Source organism: Oryzias latipes, chromosome 2 (assembly GCF_053564925.1).
Source record: "Oryzias latipes strain Hd-rR chromosome 2, Olatipes_Hd-rR_3.1".
Lineage (NCBI taxonomy): Eukaryota > Metazoa > Chordata > Actinopteri > Beloniformes > Adrianichthyidae > Oryzias > Oryzias latipes.
The window spans coordinates 33626765-33651308 of record NC_136238.1 but is presented as its reverse complement, the minus strand read 5'-3'; the positions used below and the strand labels follow the sequence as shown (position 1 = coordinate 33651308).

The 24544-nt window shown below is 43.2% G+C and overlaps 1 long non-coding RNA gene across 2 annotated transcripts in view; it reads left to right on the top strand.

The window, feature by feature from the left end:
* Positions 1-24544, top strand: part of LOC144988379 (uncharacterized) — a 164123-nt gene that overhangs the window by 11292 nt on the left and 128287 nt on the right. The window contains exon 3 of one of the 2 annotated variants that reach the window (XR_013652283.1): positions 7343-9175. The exons of the other annotated variant lie outside the window; for it this stretch is intronic. This is a non-coding gene — a long non-coding RNA (uncharacterized LOC144988379). Of the gene's footprint in view, positions 1-7342; positions 9176-24544 lie in introns of those variants that run through there. 2 annotated transcript variants of the gene reach the window in all.

Here is a 24544-nt window from a genome sequence, read left to right as displayed (position 1 = left end):
CATCTTTTAACTAGTGAGAATCAATTTGGTTTTAAAAAAAGCCTTTTCACTGATATGTGTATCTACGCGTTACAGGAAATAGTTGGGAAATACCTGCATCTGAATACATCTGTATTTTTGTGTTTTATTGATGCCACTAAGGCCAGGGCTCCAGACTGCGACCAAAATTTGAGAGTGTGCGACTGAATTTTACATCCAGTCGCACATGTGCTACCAGTAAATTTGCCTCCCCCACCCTCCGTATTTTTTATACATTAAATGTGGAAGGGGCACGTCAATGATCAATGAAATGAGCAATGAAATGATCAATGAGACGCCAGCGCACACGCATGCACACACAAACTCGCACACATACTCATGAGACGAGAGCACACACTTGCGTGAGTGGCTAAAATGCGTGTAGGGGGAGGGGCTTAGAGATAATCGAGCGAGCGTAAACATCTGTGGGAAGGAAACGGAGACAAATACCATCACAACCTGGTATGTGCGTCTGAGCTATGAGCAAGCTAACTATTGATTCGTTCTTCCGACCTGCGGCTAGTGTACCAGTGCCAGAGTGTGCAGCAGGGGTCTCAAACTCGTGGCCCGTGGGCTATTTGTGGCCCCCACCTTGAAATGAAAGTTTAATTTTAATGCCTCCTGCCAGTTTGTATGAATGACACCTTTTCATTGTCGTGTGCGGAGCTGACAAAGCAACCAATCACAGTGGACTGAAGGAGAACAGGAAGTTGGAGTTCAATTCAGTTCGATTTAGTTTTAATATTCCTCTCCCCCTTAGTATGATCTGTGTTATTATATATTTTGTATTTATTGGAATTTTTTGTAATGGATGTAGCCTTTTTTAATTAATTAGTATTTTAAATTATTTTAATTAATCACTAAACTAATCTAGCCACAGGGGTTGCAATGATGTTTGCGGATGACATCGTAATTTGCAGTGAGAGTAGAGAGCAGGTGGAGGAACAGCTAGAGAGGTGGAGGTTTGCTCTGGAAAGAAGAGGCATGAAGGTCAGTCGTAGTAAGACAGAATACATGTGTCTGAACGAGAGGGATCAAGGTAGAAGCGTTAGGTTACAGGGGGCTGAGGTGAAGAAGGTGCAGGAGTTTAAGTACTTGGGGTCAACAGTTCAGTGTGATGGGGAGTGTGGAAAAGAGGTGAAGAGGCGAGTGCAGGCAGGTTGGAGCGGGTGGAGGAAAGTGTCAGGAGTGTTGTGTGACAGAAGAGTGTCAGCAAGACTCAAAGGAAAGGTGTACAAGACAGTGGTGAGACCAGCTCTGCTCTATGGGTTAGAGACGGTAGCAGTGAGACAGAGACAAGAGGCTGAGATGGAGGTAGCGGAGATGAAGATGTTGAGGTTCTCCTTAGGAGTGACCAGGTTAGACAGGATAAGGAACGAGTACATCAGAGGTACGGCTCATGTTGCCTGTGTTAGCGACAAAGTCAGAGAAGCCAGACTGAGATGGTTTGGACATGTTCAGAGGAGGGACAGTGGATTTATTGGTAGAAGGATGTTGGAGATGGAGCTGCCTGGCAGGAGGGCAAGAGGACGGCCAAAGAGGAGATATATGGATGTCTTAACAGAGGACATGAAGTTGGCTAATGTTACGGTAGAAGATGTCCATGACAGAGTGAGGTGGAAAACGATGATTCGCTGTGGCGACCCCTGAAGGGAAAAGCCGAAAGAGAAAGGAAGGAATTAATCACTAAACTACAAAAACCCATCAGGACACATGTCCCATAATGCATTGTTTTGTAGTCTGTAGGGCAGCTTTCAGTCAGTTCAGTACTAAATTTCCAGCTGCGTTCGGTAGGTTGCCGCCTTGCTCCCACCCCTTTGTCGTGATATTTTTGTGATGATTGACAGGTGATGTTGGAGCAAAAACAAAAATATATGTCACACACCAGGTGATCTGTGCAGCGTTGCGTCCACCTGGGTGATCTCAAACACACTTATTGTGCGTCTTGGCTGCACTTATTTGGTGTCACCAATACAAATTTCCATCAGTTTTTAAGCCTCTCTCTGGTATCTGTATCGATTGTTCTGATCTCCAGTGAACATCGCCCGTTCTTTTACAATTTACCTTCTTATGTCAGTTTACCTTGTTGTTGCATTTTCAAAAGTGCAGATTAAAATGTGACACTGAATTTGAAACGGCACATTGTAATTTCTGCATCTATTATTAAAGTATTTATTAGTAATACAGTGGAAATTAGTAGATCTGGTTAGCATGTTGATTTACAGTATGCGCCCCTTAATTTTCTGGTTGTGCCCCTAAAATTTTCAGTTGGGGGGCCACAGTGCTCCTAGTGAAAAAAGTTAGTCTGGAGCCCTGACTAAGGCCTTTGACAGGCTCAACCACCTCTAGCTATTTCAGAAGCTAATTAATCGAGGAATGCCGAAATATCTTGTACGATTCCTGGCTTTCTGGTATGCTAATCAAACAATGGTAGTCAAATGGGGCAATGTCTCTCAGAGCCTTTTTATGTAAGCAATGGTGTTCAACAGGGGGGGGGGGGGGATCCTCTCTCCATTTCTATTCAATGTGTATATTCATGATATATCCACTGATCTGAATCTGTGCAAAACTGGATGTGTTGTTGGATGTCAAACCTTTAATCATCTCATGTATGCTGATGACCTTGTCATTTTTAGCTCCTACAGTGCTGGGTTACAAACACTTTTAAAAGTTTGTTCTGTCTATGGCCGAGACTTTGATATAAAATACAATCCCTCTAAAAGCAAAGTAATGATTGTAAGGACCAAAGACAACAGAAATGTAAACTTTCCTGTTTTTAAGCTTTGTGGAACGACTCTGGAACAAACCTCATCTATCAAATATCTTGGACATTTCATTACTGATTATTGGAGGGATGATAGAGACATTCAGAGACAGTACTGTAAACTCTATGCTCAGGCAAATATGCTGATGAGGAAATTCAGTGCATGTTCTCTTCAAGTGAAGTGTTCCCTGTTCAGAGCTTACTGCACTCCTCTGTATACGGCCCCTCTTTGGTGGAACTATGGACGTGGGACATTCCACAAACTCTTAGTGGCTTATAATGATGCTTTTAGGCTTCTGCTACAGGTGCCCAGGTGGTACAGAGCCAGTCAGCTGTTTGTGGATGCTCACATCCCCACCTGTGAAGCTTTACTGCGTAAGCTTACATACAGCCTCATGGAACGCCTGGACAAATCTAAGAACTCAATTATCATGTCTCTGACTGATCCCAAAAGAAGCTCATGCCGCTACACTTCTGCCCTGAGGAAACACTGGATACAGCAATTATACTCCTTTTAATTTATATATTTTTACTTTTTATTATGTATACTGTATTTGTATCTTTTTTCTATGGACCACATCTGAGTTTGAAATAAAAGTGTGATTTACAACACCATGGTTAACCTAAAGCGCTCAACCGTACGGTATCATGCAATTTATTTATTTCTTTTTTTCTCTAAGCCTCTCAACTTTGTTATATTGTTTCTTGAGACTTGCCAATTCGGAATTTGGGGGTCCTCAACTCGCCAGGATACGAACCCAGTAAACCAGCCCCCCATCAGAGAACTGTTGGAGCCACCACCTCTAGGACAATTAGTCACTAGTTTCTTTTATTCCATAAAATTTGAACCCTACCTTTATTTTTTAACTTCACTTTTATTCTGTATACTTCAACTTCTTTCTCTACAAAACACTCTAATTTTCCCAGATGCTCAAGTCTACACTTTACAAAGCTTTCACTTTATGGACATCAGACACTTGATTTGGCTACGCCCAATGCAAAATTTGATTGACAGGTTTCTGCTTACCTTTGTAGGGTGCGCCCGTGTCGTCAGTCGACTCGTGAGACTTCCAACCTCTACGTTTATACCAACAACTTTTTTTTTTTATCTCCACCAATCAAGAAAAAAAAAAAAGAAGCAAACATAAAGTCTCGAGTCTCTGATTTAACACATGAAACCAGTAGGAACACTTTTCTGAGCAATGTAAAGAAATGTTGACAAAAAGAAGCACTTGATCTGTCTTCTGTTTGTATTTTAGAGTTGGGAAAAAATGATAATTTCTTCTCACAATGACTTTTTTCCCCCTATGGGGTCATGAGGGGTCCATTCACTCAGTGCTGTTACTACCCACCTATATAAATGCTGCCACTTCTTTTCAATAAAACGTTAACATTTTAAACAACATACATTACTTGTGTAATGTACGACAGCAGCTACTTCCCGTTCCAAATAGCTCCTGTCGCCAAACTCCAATAGACCTCTATAGAAAAATAGGCAGCTGTTACTCAGTCATTCTAAATAGACAGAATTACCATTCTTGCTGTGAAATTTTTTTCCTAATATCTTGTTGCTAATCTTATTTTTTTCATAATATTTTTTCTTTATAGCCAGTTATTCAAGTTATAAACTGACCAATCAGATGCCTCAGTTAAAGGTGTGGTGCCTACTGGCCCCACCTCGAATGTTTGATTGACAGCTTCTTCTGAGCAGCTTTCAGTGATGGGGGCGTGGACTTTGAACTAGCTTATCATGATTGGCAACTGGTTGTTCTAAAAATGTGACTCAGACCGCCTGACTAATCTCTGTTGCCTGACTCAAAATGGCGATTAGATTTGTTATTAGCTGCAAAATAAATTATGACTTTTTTTCACAAAGTATTTATTGTAGCATGAATATGCTGATGAGTCTTCATTACCATATAAATGTAGAAATTCATTTGTTTTAGAGAGATGATTGATTTTTACAGAATGTTCTTTCTTCAGATATTCCACTTTGTTGACAACGGTCTCTTGGCAGCCGTCTCACTGCTGTGTCTCCATTTACACCTCAAGAGTTCACTTATCAATAAAAGTCAGGAAAAAATACATATTTTATTCTTTTGAAATGTATTCGTAGTTCACTCAGTTGTAGTGTGCTGTGATTCATAGCAGCAGATTCAAGCAGTTGAAATGACTGATTTGAGGTTGTAACTCTAATGAACACATGCAGATGCTAATTTGTCAGTTGTGATTTTATTTGTCAAACTTTACAGCAGAAGATTTTCACACACAGATGCAGACTTTTGGTTTGTCACATTCTATTCTACAAGTTCTCACATCAAATCTTCAAGCTTGTCCATTTTGACACATTTTACAGTCTGCGCTGCCAGCACCACCTCCAGGCTAACACACACACATAAACACACCCACCAACACCACCACAGCTAAATTGATGGGGCCCCAGACCTCGGTCCTGGCGGTGATTTCTAAATAAAATCAATACAATTACAGACATGTGATTGTAACTTTATGAGCAGCATATTCCTAACATTACACAGCTGGTGTTGTGCTGAAATAAGCCTCAGAGACTGTGTTAAACTTACTTTAGATGCCTGCATCTTTACTGTCAATAATCAGTGATGAAAGTCTTCCGGGAATTCCCGGAAACCCGGGTTTTTGAGCAAACCTATCGTATCATCCGGGAAATAAAGACCTGATCTCTAGGGACAAATCGCTTTCCGGATTAAAAAAAAATGTCTGAAATCGGCAAATTTTCGCTTAATGTTCTATATTTCTCTGTGGATCGCTTTCTCTATGGGCGCGGCTATCTTGTCTTCATCTATCCGGCCTAATTGACCAATGACGGGACGTTTTAGTTGCTTTCGGATGAGAAATGAACTTTCTCTCTGAACTGATGCTTTATTCAACCCATCAGGACGATCAGCATATATATCGTAGAATCTTGACTGCAGCGGTGGTGCTGTGAGACCGTACTGTATGTGACGTGATGCGGCGCATCGCTTTTTGTGAGTTTTTCTTGATCTGACTGCAGAATAACCGACCACATTGATCAAAACTGAAACCTTTGAATACATTTCTCTATCTAATTTATTTGTTTTTCCTAATTATCATGATTTAGTTCGGTTTTGCTCAAAAACATTATTGACATTAATTATAAGTATTTGGTGGTTTGGACCCACACTCCCTTAAAAAACAATGTTTACAATGTTTAATTTTGTTTGTATGTTTGTTTTTGATATTTCCCAGATTACTAAGTATTGGTGTTTAAGAATTGATGTATTATGTTATAGAAAGATTGTTTAAAGCAGATCCCATATTTTGATGTAATTATAGTTTGAGAAAAAGCAGAAATCGTTCAAATAAATGAGGTACTTTCATAGAATATCATAGTTACTGGTGTTCCTTTTGCTATTTGGGGCTTTGATGTTACTATATTTTAGCAATTGTATGTTTAAGGAAAAGCTTAGATTGTAGGATTGTGTTACAAAAATGAATTTTCCAAATTCATTTTTAGAACCAGCAAGTCCTTAATGTCAAGTAAAACTAGGGGTTTGAATTTTAAATCATGATGCTCCAATTAGTCTTAGTTTCTTGATTAAGAAGTGAATGACTAGCTGCCAGAATGTACCAGAATTGATCTAAGACCATGTATTTTTCAAAAATTTCGCTCCCTGCCCTTCATATCGCTCAAAGAAAAGTTTAGGGATTTTTTTCCTTGCCTGACTTTCATCACTGATAATGGCAAGAATACAAAACATTATATTTGTTTTCAGACTGTTTTCCTATTTATAATTTCACATAAAAATTAATTGCCTGGAGACAGAATCAGGTTAAAACTACATTTTCTGTCAATCCCACCATCCCCTTTCTAGTAAATCTGTCCTATTTATCTCAGCATGATTTAATTTGAGTATACAGTTATATAAAATTAAAGACCTGTTGGTACCATTTATGAATTACTTTTATGCAATTTCATCTCCTTAAAAAAAACCCAAAGAAAATCACTGTATTTAATTAAGCAAATGGGATTTAAGTGACTTTTTTGTTTTGTTTTGTTTTGTGTCTTTTCAAACTGTGTAAATGTGTAAATTCTTTATTGCTTTGACTAAAATGCTTGAAATAAATCAAAAATCAATCAATCAAAAATATTATTTTCTATCTAACTGGTTCAGACTACAAGTTATTGACTGAAACAGCTCTCCTTATAGGTGGCAGGTGTAGAGGACAGTTTTATAATGTTGTGCTAAAGAAAACAAGAAACTTATTTTAAAACATTAAAAGTTTTTTATTGTGCATAATCTGAATCCCTTCTCTACCTCTGTGCCGGTCCCACCCCGGTTGCTTTGAGAAGGTTGCGTCAGGAAGGGCATCCGGCGTAAAACATTGCCAAGTTTACCATGCGACTTGTTCGCTGTGGCGACCCCTGATGGGAAAAGCCGAAAGAGAAAGGAGAGGAAGATTGTGCATAATCTAAATGACTCTATTTAAAATTGGTTTGGTACTTAACAATACATAAAGTCACCATAACATATAAAAGGGCCTCTACTTGTGTTTCTGCAGCCCTCCCCCAGTGTTTGATGACTGAAGAGGAAGATCTCTGCATCCAGCAGAGGAACTTCAGAGTGGAACAGGAAGAACTGGAACGTCCACAGACCAAAGAGGAGAAGGAGGAACAAGAACCTCTACAGATGAAAGAGGAACCAAAAGAACTCTGCATCAGTCAGGATGAAGATCAGCTTGATCTGAAGCAGGAGACTGATACCTTGATGGAGATTCCTACGTATGAGGAAGATGAGAACAGTGAAGCAGATCTAAACAATCAGCAGAGATTTAACAAAGAAGAGAAACTTTGCTCTATCAGGTCTGGTAAAAACTCAAGAATAATTACTAACCCGTCTGACTACATGGAAACTGGGTCTGATGAAAGATGTTATATCTGTAAAGAATGTGGTAAAATCTTTTGTAACAAATCTCTGTTCAGAATTCATGTAAGAATCCATGCAAAAGATAAGAAATTTTCTTGTAAAGAATGTGAGAAAGGTTTTAGTCACAGATCTAATCTTAAAACACACATGAGAACTCACACAGGAGAAAAGCCTTTTTCTTGTGAAAAATGTAAAAAAAGTTTTAGTCAAATGTCTCATCTCAAAACACACATGAGAACTCACACAGGAGAAAGGCCTTTTTCTTGTAAAAAATGTGCTAAACGTTTTTGTCATATATCTCATCTCAAATCACACATGAGAACTCACACAAGAGAAAAGCCTTTTTCTTGTAAAGAGTGTGATACAAGTTTTCGTCAAGGGGCTAGTCTTAAAAGACACATGAGAACTCACACAGGAGAAAAGCCCTTTTCTTGTAAAGAATGTGATTCAAAATTTAGTTGCAGATCTAGTCTTCAGACACACATGAGAACTCACACAGGAGAAATGCCATTTTCTTGTAAAGAATGTGATAGAAGTTTTCGTCATGCGACTAGTCTTAAAATACACATGATAACTCACACAGGAGAAAAGCCTTTTTCTTGTAAAGAATGTAAAAAAAGTTTTAATCAAATATCTTATCTCAAAACACACATGAGAACTCACACAGGAGAAATGCCATTTTCTTGTAAAGAATGTGATAGAAGTTTTCGTCATGCGACTAGTCTTAAAATACACATGATAACTCACACAGGAGAAAAGCCTTTTTCTTGTAAAGAATGTAAAAAAAGTTTTAATCAAATATCTACTCTCAAAAGACACATGAGAACTCACACAGGAGAAAAGCCTTTTTCTTGTAAAGAATGTGATTCAAGTTTTGGTCGCAGATCCAGTCTTCAGACACACATGAGAACTCACAAGACTTTCTCTTCACAAACAATGTAATAAAGGAGTTACTGTAAACTCTAAATTCTAAACTTTTCTGATAAGTGGTCGACACCTCAACCTCTGCACCACAGTCAAAGACTTTATTTTACAGGAAGGAAAAATCTGATGGCCTCCACACCATATTGATGAAGTAACTTCATTAGAGGGAGGCACAAGTGAGTATTGAATGTGTAGAAATGAAGTTTTCTACTAATTTATTGTCATAATATGATATTCTTACTTTCTAGGATTTTTTTTAGGTTTTCGTCTTTTCTACATCAAAAGAAAAAAAGTAATGGATCAATACATTTTAATCTTTGTGTAATGATGGTAGACAAAGAGTTTTACTGCTGACAAAATATGTACAACTTTTTCACAAAATGAATGTTTTAGATGTACCTGCAAATAGAAATGAGTTTTTTGTTTTGAGTAATTAGATCTAATTCTTGAATGTCTTCATTATGGTTGAAATGTTTTTTATACATCTTTAATTCTAACACTTTTAATGTGATCAGTGAACATTTAATAAACATTTAAACACAAAGTAGTGACTGCAGTATATACTTTGTTAGGTCAAGTAATAGTGGTGTAACGGTACACGTAGTTGTACCAAACCGTTTCGATACGGCACCTTCGGTTTGGTTCACCTTTGTACCGTTTTGGTTTTTAAATGTTATTTATTTTTTTGTTTTTGTTCCCCCCAATGTATTAACTTTGGGCCGAGATGGAACTCATGTTAAACGCGAGTTTTCGCCGAGACGCCATTAGGTGACGGACAGTTAGCATGTCAACTATAGCACTATGGCTAATGCAGACGTGAGACCAGATCTTGAGGACCCACCCATCCCCTTACGCTCTCCTGTGTGGGAACACTTTTGATTTGTGTTGAGCATCCATGAAGGGAAAAGACAGTTGGATTAGTCGAACACCGTGTGCCGACATTGTTTCACGAAGATCGTGTAAAACATCTAATCTGCTAACGCACTTAAAACGGCATCATCGATTGTCTGTAATTAGTAATGACTGAACTGTTTGGCAAAGTCTTTCAGATGCCGGTGGAAAATAAGTCTGCTATTTTGGAGGAGATGAAAGTAAAGTTTACCAAATACAGAGCAACTGGATGCATCCCTCTTGATGCTAACCCTCTTGAATTGGGAAGAACCAATGGGACCAGCTTTAAGCATATTGAAAAATTGGCAAAGAGGTATCTCTCCATTTCTGCAACCTCTGTCCCGAGTGAGAGAGTTTTTTTCTACTGCTGGGGACATCGTTAGGGCTAAAAGATCTCTCCTCATTCCTGAAAATGTTGACAAACTCATCTGAAAAACTGAATACTAAACTGAAACTTAACTCAGCAAAATCAAAGATAGGAAAAAAGCGAGAGTTGACACACAACGCATGCAAAAACTTTTTTGGTGCTGGCAGTGGCAGTCATATCATGCTAAGTCACGCTCAAAGTGGTCAGCAAAATCAAAGATAGGACAAAAGCGAGATTTGACACAACGCATGCAAAAACATGCATTTTGCTAACGCAAACATGCCTGCCTGACACGTGTGTGTAGCTGTTTTTTTTTCTTCCCCGACTGCTTCAAGAAGTGGACTGATGCATGTAGCGTTATTTGGAACACTGAAATTAAATGTAAAAAAGATACTAGTGCGTCTTTGTAATAATTTGCTCTCTTCAATGTAATAACTTAGATAAAAAATGCAGTAAAGAACCAAATATATCGAATGGCCTTCTCACTGCAAATAACAAGAACAGTGAAAATAAAAATGCACAATGTTGTGTTTTAATTAATTTTTCACTTTGTGTAACGTAATTTATTATTGAGGTGAAATATGATCTTTCAGCCTATTGATATTTCATTGTGTTTAACAGTGCTGGTAGTCCTGTTCATTTTCTTTCCTTTTTTATTTGCAACGTCTAAGATGGCTGACTCACAATCTTTATAAATATAGCAGAGTGTGGTAAAAATGCACTTGGATTTTAAGTTTTCTAACCAAAAAAAGTCTAAAGCTTACTGACATAAGTTCTAAAAAAACACATGTGAATTGACACAGGGGCTTTATCTCCAGTGTTTACATTATTTTTATTCCAGTAACTATTCAAGAGTTGACACAATCCCAGATGATTCTTATGTGGAGAAAGCAGCCTCACACTGAGATGCAGCGCTGCACAGTAGGGACGTGATTATGTAATCACCTTGAATCAGCTGATTCTGCAGCCCAGAAAAGAGGCTTTGTTACAGTATATCAGGATGACCCAAATGCAGGACCAGACTCCAACGTTGAGGGAAGATCCAGAACTCTTTTCATAAAAAAACACCACATTTGGTGGTTAAAACTCCACTAAAATAACCAGGGGGGTATTCCAGGAAGCATGTTTAAACTAGCCTGACTTTAACCCTGAACTCTGGCTGAAATCCACCTGAACTTTTTACTCTGGGTATGTTGGTTCCAAAAGACTGGATATGAGTTGGCGCAATTACGCTCGACTTGGAAACCCTGGGTTAACGCACGTGCACAGCAAGAACATAAAGACATTCTCAATGGATCGCTAATTTCCGGAGTCATCATGGAAATGTGTGGTGAAAAAAAGAGAGAGAGCCATACTTCAGTGAGACGGAGTCTGAGATTAATGACGGCATATGAAGATTATAAACCCATCAAAAATTCTGATGGACTTCATAAAGATGACTCCTCCCACTTTGGTTTCTGTCAAATGTAGAAAAACTCAAAGAACCAAAATCAAACCAGTTTGGATCAATTCTGTCTTTCAGATCTTTGGAAAAACTGAAGGAATCTCTGCATCCCAGATTTCTTCTTGGGTTTTGGTTTCTGCAGGTTTTCCATCTCCTCTTTGATCTGATTGAATGTGTCCATCAAGGTCTTTGAAAGCATCATTTTCTCCTCCTCCTCCTTCTTCTTGAGGGTCTCTGTGAGTGAGGAGATCTCCCCCAAAAGGGAGGACTGTTCTTGCTGCCGTTCACTGCTGCCGTTCTCCTTCCAGGTTCTTGTGGTTCTCCATCAGAGCTGGTCTCCATGGGACTGTTGCCTCCCTCTGTGGTGTCAGTCAGTCAGGAGGTGGGAGGGAGGGAGGGAGGAGTCTTTGTCCTTCTGGACATGTTCTTGGATTGGGAGCAGATCAGCTTGGAGTCCAGAGGACTCCTTCAGCTGTTGGGCTGAGAGTCTGGGAGCTTCAGCTGTCCTGCTTTTCTCTGCACTGACAGCAGCTTCCAGCTCTCTCTCTTCTCTTTCTGGAGCTGCTTCTCTTGGATGAAGCGCTTGGTTAGCTCACTTTGATCTCTTTCATGTGGGGGTGACTTCCGGTTCCGGGTTACAGCAGGACGCGTGGCGTGCCTCTCTGCGATTACAACTATCTTCAAATTACTTAAAAAGTTGATTTTTCTCCAAAAAAGAGAGCTGACCATGCCCCCGAAGAAACCCCAGGAATATGAAGAACTCAAAAAGTCTCTTGACATTATTCAAGAAACGCTGAAAAGTTTTATGGATCAAGTGTCGGCTAAGCTAACCCCACTCTGGGATATGATGGAAGAGTTCCGAAGATTTCGGGCTCAAAACGAGCAGCGAGAAAACCAGGTCGAGATTATGGAGAAAAGACTGGACGATGTGGAACAGCAAGTAAGGATGAATAATGTCATTCTCACTGGAGTACCAATCAAGCCTCGAGCGAAGCTGAATGCAGCAGGAGCTAGCACTGCTAATGCTAGCGCTAGCGTAGCTGGCAGTGCTAATACGGATGTCGGTGGAGAGTCTCTGGAACAGCAAATACATTCATTTCTCACATCTAAAGGGATTTCCCTGGATCTCAATACCATCGAGACCTGCCACCTGCTCCCCAGGAGAAAGGAGACGGATAAACCAGCGATCCTCATCAGGTTTGTGAATCACAAACACAAGCTAGCTCTGATGACCCAGAGAAAACACCTGAAAGGTTCGGCTGCTTATCTGAACGACCATCTGACCAGAAGAAATGCTGAAATCTCAAAACATGCCAGGCTTCTCAGGAAGCGTAAGCAGATTGAGAACACTTGGGTTAAAGGCTGCAGGATTTACGTCAAACCGCTCGGTCCACCGGACCGGGCCAAGGTTGTGGTTGTGAACACCATGAAGGACTTTGAGAAGTGTCTGATCACGGTCGTCTGAAACAACATGGAGTAATAAATCAAAGAGCCAAACCATTTCAAGAAATATGACACCAGGAATCATCACTTTCTCCATCGTCTGACGTCACCTGAATAACAGCAGAGAGTTCTGACCTGCAGACAACTTGACCTCAACTTTCACCGCAGCTGAAATCAGCTGAAGAAGGATATGGACCTGAATCTAATGTCTGCAGACATAACATCGAAGAGAACTATAAACTCTGTTTTGAATCCAAAAGATCAGCTGTTATCAGTAAAAGAAGAAATACCAACCTTGGACAATTCGACAGTTTATGGACCCTTTTTATTTTTCCCCAACAGCATTACTTTATTATAAAAATATATATATATCTATATAAAAAGAGTAAAAAAAAATGATTAATCACTTTTGAAAATTGTTAAATTGATTGACTTTTGATGATATTACTTCACTAGCTCCTAAAATTGATAAATTGATTCAAAAATCTTTCCTAATGTAGCATAACTTTGCACATGTTTTTAACTTTTGATACTTGATGAAATTTTGCTATGAAAATTCCTGAAACAGTGTTGTGTCTATTTTACTGGTATAGTATTATTTTTTAAAGCATATGAATGACTTTTAAAAGTAACATAATTTGCATATATTTCAGATGCTGCATTTGCCATGTTAATTTCTAAAATAGTTATTTTTGACGTAGTACTTAGGTAATTCATCTTTGGCATGTGCCTTATTGATACCTTATGATTCTTAATTCTGTCTGATAAAAACTGGGAACCGGATATTGATAAATCCTGTAATAAAATGGTTATAGTATAACGGGGTGGAATTATATAAGTTCGCTTCCTTCCACTCCCTTTCAAGCAATATTTATTAATTATGTCTAATTATCCTAAGTTTGACTAGTTACTGTATGAATGTATAACTGATGATTATATTGCTTTTGTGTATAACTTCTATTTGATTGATTGAAATAAACCATTTCAAATCAAATCAAATCAAAAATGTGGGACTTTGTCTTGAAGCGGATCAAACTGAAGGTGGGACTCCCAAAGCAAACGTTCTGGGATGTTTGCTTCAGCTCTGTGCTTCTGTTCTCTGGTTGCTTCTTTGCTTTGGTTGCAGAGACTTGGAGCTCTCTCTCTCTCCATGCAGATCAGCAGCTTCTTTGGAGGCAGAGGCAGCTGTGTGGGAAGTCTCTGCAGGTCCAGAATCTTCTGATGGATCAGCAGCTGCTGCAGGTTCCTCTGGGTGGAAACACATTTCTGCCAAACAGAACATCTGTTTGTCTTTGTTTGGATGGAAAACGGAGGAAAAAAACTTCTTTGGAGAGAAATCTGCTTTGTTTCTTGTTGCTATGAGGTTGTTGAACAAATGTGGTCACTTTCACAGCTTCACTTCAAATGACTTCCAATAGACAGAAATTATACATTTTAATTTATTAAAATAAGTTTGTGAAACATTTCTGATGTTTTTTCTGTGACATAGACCTGAGTGATGTTGTGTCCTTTCCAAAACTTTGTGCGGAGGAACTCTGTGTTAAGCCAAAGCGTAAAGATGACAGAACATCCGAAATAAAGCTCACAAACAGATTTTTACCCCTAACACAATGTGATATTGAAGAACACAGTGAAATTGGACCACAGAGAAGGAGTCATAATGTTGGCAACAAAGCACAGGCAGAAAGAAAATCTGTGCCAAACGTCAAGGTCAGAGATACGCTGCTGCTTGGAGATGGCGCTATCAGTGGAGTCAGCCACAGAAGAATGCAAACTTTATGTTGCCCAAGTTCTACTGTTCCAGTGATTACAGGACTCTTATCTAAAGTCTTGTACCAAGGAGTTAAACGAATAATCATCCATGTAGGTGCTGTCGATATCAGAAAAGAACAGTCCGAACGTTTGAAAAAGGACTTCATGAAGTTATTTGAAGAGATTGACAAAGTAGAGGTTGAAGCATTCATCAGCGGACCTCTTCCTAACATCGATGGGGTGTCACTCAAGTTCAGCCGTCTGTTTCAGCTGAACAATTGGCTCTCCAGAGAGTGTGCTTCCAGAGGATTGCATTACATTGAGAACTTCAATACATTCTGGAAGCGAAAGGACCTTTTCATGGGAAGAGGCCCACACCTGAACAGAGGTGGAGCAAGAGAGTTAGTGAAGAACCTCCTCCACGCTCTGGGGCATAGAGGCCAAGGCCCTGAAAAGGCAGTAAGGAAGGACCGAGCCAGTGTCCCAGGAACCACAGCACAACGGCAACAACAACTACCTCCACCAACACCGGTCAATGACTTGGATCCGGCAGCACCAGCACCAGCACCACAACCACCTCCACCTAAGGACTCAGCTCCACCAGCATTACAGCAACCACTTCCATCTAAGGACTCACCTGCACCAGCACCACAACAACTACCGCCAGCTAAGGACCCAGCTGCAGAACCACAACAACAACCACCAGATTTGGCCCCAGAAATTCCACCATCTGACCAGCTGTGGGCGCCCCCTGCTACATCTACTCCCAGTGAAGACTCACTTTCCTTTCGTCCCCCCCACTTTCACCCATGGCCCTACCTAGCCATTTTGATAGCCTCATTAAGTCAGGAATTAAGATGGCTCCCCTAACACCTGTGAGCCTCACACCACACAGGAGCTCTCCTACCCCTCCAGCGCCCCCTCTTCATCCTTCACCCAAAGTCCCTCCAACACGGCCTTCATCCAAACCCCCTCCAACACGCCCCCTCCGTCGTTCACCCAAATCCTGTCCAGCTCCCACTCCTCCCGGTCCATCACCCAAACTACCCTCAACTCGACCTCCCCTGCGCGCCTCTAGAGGTGCTATTCCCCGGAGCTAGGATGAAACGGGCCCCCAGTGTCCTAGGAAAGGTTATGTCAAACTGGGGCCCTGTGATGAACAGCTTCCTTCTGGTGCTATACCTGTAGTTGCACCACGTAGAATGCAAAAAAGGGCAGTTAGACTGTCCAATCAAAGAAATCTAGTTCACATCCCTTGCAAGAAGGTTTTGACCAGTCCCAAGGAAACTAATCTCAAACTTGCTGCACTCAATGTCAGATCTTTATGCAACAAATCATTTTTAATCAATAATCTTATCTCTTCTTTTAATCTTGATTTTATGTTTTTAACTGAAACATGGCTTGACAAAAACACAGGAAACATAGTTCTAGTCGAATCAACTCCCCCCAACTACAAACATGAATCGGAAATACGAGAAAATAAAAAGGGTGGAGGCGTTTCTGCACTGTTTAGAGATAATATTGCAACCCGCAGTGTCATGTTGCCTGTCGGACTCCTCCCCCTCCCAGCTCTGCCTGCTTCTCTGCCTGATTGCCACCAGCTGACTCCACTCTCATCATCATCTGCTGCTGCTGCTTAAAAGGAGACTCCTCTCCACAGTTCATCGCCAGTTCGCTACCCCTTATGGTGACTAGCCCTGGTCCTAGTCATGCTCAGTAACTTTATGTTATGCTTCTTTCTCGCTCTAAACCTCTGCTCCCTGTCTCAGGATCTTCAACCACCCAAGAGTGAAGTCAGCGTGGATCATCCTCTCAGCTGCACAGAAGCCTACTAGAAACCACAGCCTACGCCAACCGCATTAAGCCCTCCAGCCACGCCATCAGGCTCGTCCACGTCACCACCAGCCACGAACAACTACACATCTGGAGAAACAATAAATCCATTCTCATCATCCACTTACCTGTCTTCCATCTGGGTTGCAGCATCTGGGTTCCTCATCCTTGTGAAATCATGACAGAACGAACTGGCCACTCCCCGGACCCAGCTGACCCAGAGGGACTCCACTCCGTTGTTAACCAACACGGAGTGTATTTAGAACTCCTTTTACAGCGCCATCTCCCGTGTCACCACAGTCCAAGAAGACCTTATTTCCCGTATCAAAGGTATCAACACTACTCTCATGGAATTAGCTAGCCAAAAGGCTACTCCCGCATCTCCTCTTCCTGCTTCCGGCATTGCTGCTACTTCCGCCTCCGCTCCGTCACCGGAGAACTTCCGCCTACAACCTGAACCATATTTCGGCGATGTCAAAGCCTTTGGAGGTTTTCTGCTACAATGTCATTTGCTGTTCCAGCAAGCCCCAAGGTACTACAATTCCGATCTCAGTAAAATTACTTTAATTATAAATTCACTTCGTAATAAAGCCCTGCAGTGGGCCCAGGCTTTTTTGGCTGTAAATCCCGTCACTCACCTGACCTACGAACATTTTATAGAAGAACTCAAGCTGGTGTTTGACCAGCCCAGGAAGCAAGAGGAAGCCGCTCGTAAGCTTCTCGCCCTGAAACAATGTAATCGATCAGTGAGTGACCATGTGATTGATTTTAGGATCCTGGCGGTGGAAGCAGGCTGGACGGATCCTGCTTTAAGAGGGGTCTTCTATCAATCCCTGAGTGAAAACATAAAAGACCACCTGTGTTTTCAGCCTGAAACCAACTCCTTTGAGGAGCTCATCAAGGCTGCTCTCCGCTCCGATACCCGCTTACGCGAGCGGCAGCACGAAAGACTTCCTACACCACGCAAAACTCTGGTTGTTCCACCGCCAGGTACGACACCACACTTTTCCCCTATAACCCAGTCTGAATCTCCCCGCAGTCAACCCGAAGAGCCCATGCAGATCAGGCATTCCAAGCTTTCCACAGAAGAACGGCAGAGACGGCAGGTGGAAGGCTTATGTTTCTACTGTGGGAAACCAGGTCACCAGGTACACCAGTGTCACCTACTCCGAAAACCCCCTCTAGAGGACAGGCCAAGGGCAGGTGATGAAATTACATCAAAGCATTTCCTCATGATTCCTGTCAAGCTAAGTCATGCTTCAGAGACTCTGGACCTCCAAGCCTTGATCGACTCCGGAGCTGAACAGAACCTTATTGACCACAGTATCGTCATAAGTTTATCCCTGCCCACTGAGGCCCTTCCTTCTCCTGTCAAGGCCGCTGGTTTAGGGGGTCAACAGCTTTCTGTTATTACTCACCGCACTAAGCCGGTTCTGTTGGTTTCCTCTGGTAATCATCGTGAATATGCTCAGTTTTTTGTCACGCAAACCCCCCAGAATCCGATAATTTTGGGATTTTCCTGGCTCCGCCGTCACAACCCGCATTTTGATTGGGTCCACCAGCGCATTATTGGTTGGAGCAAATTCTGTCTCGCCAACTGTCTCCAATCTGCTATTCCACCTGTTAGCTCCACTCCTGTCGAAAGTACTGAAGAAATTGACCTGTCTAACGTTCCTAGCTGCTATCACGATCTTCGCTCGGTTTTCAGTAAGACCAAAGCTGCTTCCTTACCTCCCCACCGTCCCTACGACTGCTCTATCACTTTATTAGAGGGTGCGCCACTTCCTAAGGGAAGACTGTTTAACCTCTCGGGTCCCGAGAAAGTAGCGATGGAGAAGTATATTCAGGAGGCGCTCTCCTCGGGGCACATTCGTCCCTCATCTTCTCCTGTCGGCGCTGGGTTCTTCTTCGTCGAGAAGAAAGATAAAACCCTCAGACCCTGCATTGATTATCGGGAGCTCAATCAAATCACTGTAAAAGACAAATACTCTCTTCCCTTCATCTCTTCCGTTTTTGACTCTATCCAGGAAGCACGCATTTTTTCCAAGCTAGACCTACGTAACGCTTACCATCTCGTTCGGATCAAAGAGGGCGACGAATGGAAAACCGCATTCAAGACCCCTCTCGGTCATTATGAATACCTTGTCATGCCATTAGGTTTAACCAACGCTCCTGCCGTTTTTCAACGCTTAGTTAATGACGTTCTACGGGATTTCATCAACCGTTTCGTCTTTGTTTATCTTGACGACATTCTCATTTACTCTAAACACCCCGATCAACATCAAGCCCATGTTCGTCAAGTATTACACCGGTTATACCAGAATCAGCTTTTCGTTAAGGCAGAGAAATGTCAGTTCCACTCCACTGTAATACCTTTTCTAGGCTACATCTTCGAAGCCGGCAGCATCCGTCCCGACCCGGTTAAAATAGAGGCTGTTTCCTGTTGGGAACAACCTACCACTCGTAGGAAGCTACAGCAATTTTTGGGGTTTGCCAATTTCTATAGGCGCTTTATAAGAAACTACAGTGCTATCGCCGCTCCCCTGACTCAGCTCACCTCCACTACCCGGTCCTACCAGTGGACTCCCGCTGCTCAGAAAGCCTTTGACACACTTAAAAACCTCTTTGTCTCCGCTCCCATATTGATCCAACCAGACCCCTCCAGGCAATTCGTGGTCGAAGTGGACGCATCCGACTCAGGAGTGGGAGCTGTTCTCTCCCAGCGTGAAGAACACTCTGGCAAGCTAAAGCCCTGCGCCTTTTTCTCAAAGAAACTTTCTCCCGCTGAACGCAATTACGATGTGGGAAATCGTGAACTGCTCGCTATAAAACTTGCTCTCGACGAATGGCGTCACTGGCTGGAGGGTGCGGTCCATCCTTTTATAGTGTGGACCGACCACAAAAATCTCTCTTATCTTCGATCCGCCAAAAGACTCAATTCCCGTCAAGCCCGCTGGTGCTTATTCTTTGATCGCTTCAACTTCTCGATAACTTACAGACCAGGAAGTCGGAATATCAAGTCAGACGCTCTTTCACGGAAATACAGCTCCGATGACCAGGACCAAACCTCAGCTCCCATCATTCCTTCCACCTGCATCATTGGCAGCATCACCTGGGACATTGAAAACAAAGTGCTGCAAGCCCAAGGTGAGGAACCCGACCATCCGGACCCCCCTGACGGTACTCTCTATGTCCCTCAATCCCTCAGGTCTGACGCCATCACATGGGCCCACGCCTCTCGCATTGCCTGCCACGGCGGGGTAGCCAGGACCCTCAACCTTCTTCGGCGGAGGTTTTACTGGCCCTCCATGTCCAAGGATGTTAAGGAGTATGTTGCCGCCTGTACCACCTGCGCTCGCTCAAAGTCCTCCAATTCACCTCCATCAGGCCTCCTCCAGCCGTTATCTACCCCCTGCCGCCCGTGGTCTCACGTAGCTCTGGACTTTGTCACTGGACTCCCCCCGTCTCAGGGTAACACAGTCATCCTTACTGTCATTGACCGGTTTTCTAAGTTTGTCCACTTCATTCCCCTACCTCAGTTGCCCACCGCCGCGGAGACCACGGAAATTCTGGTGCAGCAGGTTTTCCGCCATCATGGGCTCCCCATTGACATCGTCTCTGACCGGGGACCCCAGTTCGTCTCCCAGGTTTGGAAGGCCTTCTGCAGTGCCCTGGGGACCACTGTGAGCCTGACCTCCGGTTATCACCCCCAGTCTAACGGCCAGGCAGAACGTGCCAATCAGGAGCTGGAGACCTCGCTACGCTGTCTGGCCGACCGCAACTCCTCTGACTGGTCCAAGTACCTGGTTTGGGTGGAATACGCCCATAACACGCACCCCTCTTCTGCCACGGGTCTATCCCCTTTTGAGGCCGCACTGGGTTATGCACCCCCTCTGTTTCCGTCTCATGAGTTGGACCTCGCTGTTCCTTCTGTTCAGGACCACCTTCAACGTTGCCAGGAGATCTGGCGTCAGACCAGGGAGGCGTTGCTCCGCACCAGGGAGATCAACTGCCGGGCAGCTAATCGTCACCGGGTGGCGGGTCCCACGTACCTCCCAGGACAGAAGGTCTGGTTATCATCACGCAACATTCCCATTTATGCTACTTCTCGCAAGCTCGCCCCACGTTTCATAGGTCCCTACGCCATTGACAAAGTCATCAGTCCCACCTGCGTCCGTCTCCGGCTTCCTGCGGCACTCAAGATCCATCCATCATTTCACGTCTCCCAGATCAAGCCTGTGGTCGACAGCGAGCTTTGCCCGCCTTCCACTTCCCCTCCACCCGCCCGGGTCATTGATGGCGCTCCTGCGTACACGGTCAGTCGGATTTTGGACGTCCGCCGCCGGGGTCGTGGGCACCAGGGGCCTCATTTATAAAGCTTTGCGTAGGATTTGCGTCAGAAATGGCGTACGGATGAAACATAGGATGTGCGTACGCAAAGAAATATTCGGATTTATAAAACCGTGCGCACGCACATCCTACGCATCTTTCCCTTAATAAATCACAACCGATTCTAAATGCAGCGCAGCTTTTTGCGGCTTCATGACACGCCCATATTTGTCCATAAATAGTCCGTGAAACGCCCACAAATGAATATTCATTGATTGCGGAACCATGGCAAACACAGAGAGGAAATCAAAAAAACGTGACTTCACTCAATGTGAAGTAGAAGTTATCGTTGGCGAGGTGGAAAAGAGGGGAAAAGTGTTGTTTGGAGGGCACAGTGTGGACATTACTAATGCCAAAAAGGCACGTGAGCGGCAAACGGTGGCAGACGCCGTAAATGCTGTAGCCTCACAACCATTCGAGGCTCCATCGGGGGGGGCAGGGGCGGGGGGGGGGGGGGGGACACCGGAGCGCCAGATGCATGCGCCGGGGGGACCGGAGCGCCAGATGCACCGGGTGACACGCGTGGTTCCTCCGAGTGCTCCTCTGTAACGCCGGGCCCAAAAGCCCGCAGAGGTCCAACAGGACGGCTCGAGGAAGTCGGAACCGGCTCATAAGCCACTCGTCCTCATTTGCCAGCACGTCTTCTTGCTGTCTAAAAATGCGTTCACTCCGAATTCTTCCATTTGCCACATCTTCTAAGAGCGTAAGATCAGCCATTGTGCGTCATTACGCATTGTGATGGGGCATTTTATTTCCCTCCATTTAATTACATCTGACAAGCTACAGATGTCGGTAATAATCCACGTGGAAATGGGAAATTGATCAGCGCAAATGTAATTTCTTGTTGCTTTCTGAATGGTTGAGACATACGCCATACATTGTTTTATGAAAAATAAAACAAACTAAAGGCATATGCATGAATACCATAATTCTGTAGCTTATGAAGAAATGTTTTAATATGAAAACAACTTTCCCCAGTGGACAATTAGTACGTCTGTCCGTCCGTCCGTCCGCACGCCCGCACCTATCTGCTCCTCCAGACGGACACACTGACGAGAATATCAGTTTTGTACATTATTTCGTTCTGTTAACTATATTATTTATGAGGATGAATTGCACAACATGCCAATATTGCAGAACATATTTCACTTTTCTTTTTCCAAATAAGTGTTCATTTGAATTTCTGTTGTAATTTTCGTTTGATTGTTTTGTTTGTTTCACTGCTGATCGATCAAACGGGTGTTTGTGTAGGCTGTTAATTGTAAGACTTGCTTTGTGAAGTCTTCATGTTATTTCTGAGAGGCAGGATTGTCACTTTCACGTGTTTCTTCCATCTGCCGACGGTGTCGCCGTTTCTCATTTCACCCGTTTTTGTGCGTACGCCTGGGTCAGAGCTTGCGTGAAGGACCGCACATTTTCCCGTCAAGTTTACTTTTTATAAATCTCAACTATTGCGTAGAGAGTGGCGTACGCCTTCTTTTGTGCGTACGCAACGTTTATAAATGAGGCCCCAGTTCCTTGTGGACTGGGAGGGTTACGGTCCAGAGGAACGCTCATGGGTCTCCCGTTCCCTTATTCTGGACCGTACCCTCATTTCTGACTTCTACCGGGCCCACCCGGATCGGCGTCCCGGACCGCCTGGAGGCGGTCGTTAGGGGGGAGGTACTGTCATGTTGCCTGTCGGACTCCTCCCCCTCCCAGCTCTGCCTGCTTCTCTGCCTGATTGCCACCAGCTGACTCCACTCTCATCATCATCTGCTGCTGCTGCTTAAAAGGAGACTCCTCTCCACAGTTCATCGCCAGTTCGCTACCCCTTATGGTGACTAGCCCTGGTCCTAGTCATGCTCAGTAACTTTATGTTATGCTTCTTTCTCGCTCTAAACCTCTGCTCCCTGTCTCAGGATCTTCAACCACCCAAGAGTGAAGTCAGCGTGGATCATCCTCTCAGCTGCACAGAAGCCTACTAGAAACCACAGCCTACGCCAACCGCATTAAGCCCTCCAGCCACGCCATCAGGCTCGTCCACGTCACCACCAGCCACGAACAACTACACATCTGGAGAAACAATAAATCCATTCTCATCATCCACTTACCTGTCTTCCATCTGGGTTGCAGCATCTGGGTTCCTCATCCTTGTGAAATCATGACACGCAGACTATCATTTGGTGTGTTTTCATCATTTGAGTATGTGTCCTTTAAGATTGAGCTAAAACAAACTCCTCCCTTACTCTGCATAGTTATGTACAAACCTCATCAGCACAGCCAAAGTTTTATTGATGATTTCACTGAAATGCTCTCAGTTGTGTGCACAGACTTTGATGGTCTAGTCATTACAGGTGATTTTAATGTTCATGTTGATAATGTCAATGACAGAAATGCAAAAGAGCTCAATGCTGTCCTTGAAACCTTTGGTCTAATTCAGCATGTGAGTTGCCCCACCCACAGCAGAGGGCACACTCTGGACCTGCTCATCACAAAGGGGGTTAATATTCACAATGTCAGTGTGGTTGATGTCGCCCTCTCTGATCATTTCTGTGTATTCTTTGACCTGTCTGTTGCTCCCAAACCACCGCCTGGCCCTGCAGTTGTCCAAAGGAGACAAATAAATGAGAGCACTAGGGCACAGTTTGTAGAAATGATAAACCCTGAAAACGTCTCTGGTGCCAATGTTGATGAAATGCTGAATTCTGTTACTTCTAGCATCTTGAATGTTCTGGATGCCATTGCCCCTATGAAAGTTCAATTGAGAAAACATAGACAGAAAGCTCCCTGGAGGAATGATGATCTAGTCAGGGCACAGAAACAACAGTGCCGCAGAGCTGAGCGAAAGTGGCGCAAGTCAAAACTCCAGGTTCATTATGGAATATATAAGGCAGAGTTGTACGCTTATAACCAGATCTTATGCAGAACAAGGGAAAGGTACTTCTCTGAAATAATTGGAAGTTGCAGCAGCAACTCTCGTATCCTGTTCACAACAGTTAACAGATTAACTAACCCTCCAACCCAGCTACCAATAGAATTGGTTTGTACACCTAAATGTAATGAGTTTGCTGTATTTTTCAATGACAAGGTTCAGGGCATTAAAAAAGCCGTCAACTCCACAACACATATAACTATCGAACGGCCACCTACTCACTCTAAGCTGACTCACTTTATACCTGTCACAGACCAAACTGTCCAAGAGACCATCACCCGTCTGAGCTTGTCTACATGCTGCCTTGATGTGTTACCCACTAGATTTCTAAAGTCTGTCTTGAACAGTGTGTTGCCATCAATTACTCAAATAGTTAACATGTCTCTTCAATCTGGAATATTTCCAGAGGCCTTAAAAACTGCAGTCATTAAACCTCTCCTGAAGAAAAGCGGTCTTGATCCCACTGTACTGAATAATTACAGACCTCTCTCTAATCTGCCATTTTTAGGAAAAATCCTTGAAAAAGTTGTCTACCAACAGCTCACTGACTTTCTCTTATTAAACAATTCGTTTGATGTTTTCCAGTCAGGTTTTAGACCCCATCATAGCACAGAAACTGCTCTTATCAAGGTAACCAATGACATCCGCCTGAACACTGATGATGGAAAAGTCTCTGTCTTAATCCTGCTAGACCTGAGCGCTGCCTTTGATACTGTTGATCATGGGATCCTTTTGCACAGACTCCAAGACTGGGTTGGCATCTCTGGATCTGCCCTAAGTTGGCTCAAGTCTTATCTAGAAGACAGGAAATATTTTGTTGAAATTGGGAGTTGTGTCTCAGACTACATGGGCTTGAATTGTGGTGTGCCCCAGGGATCGA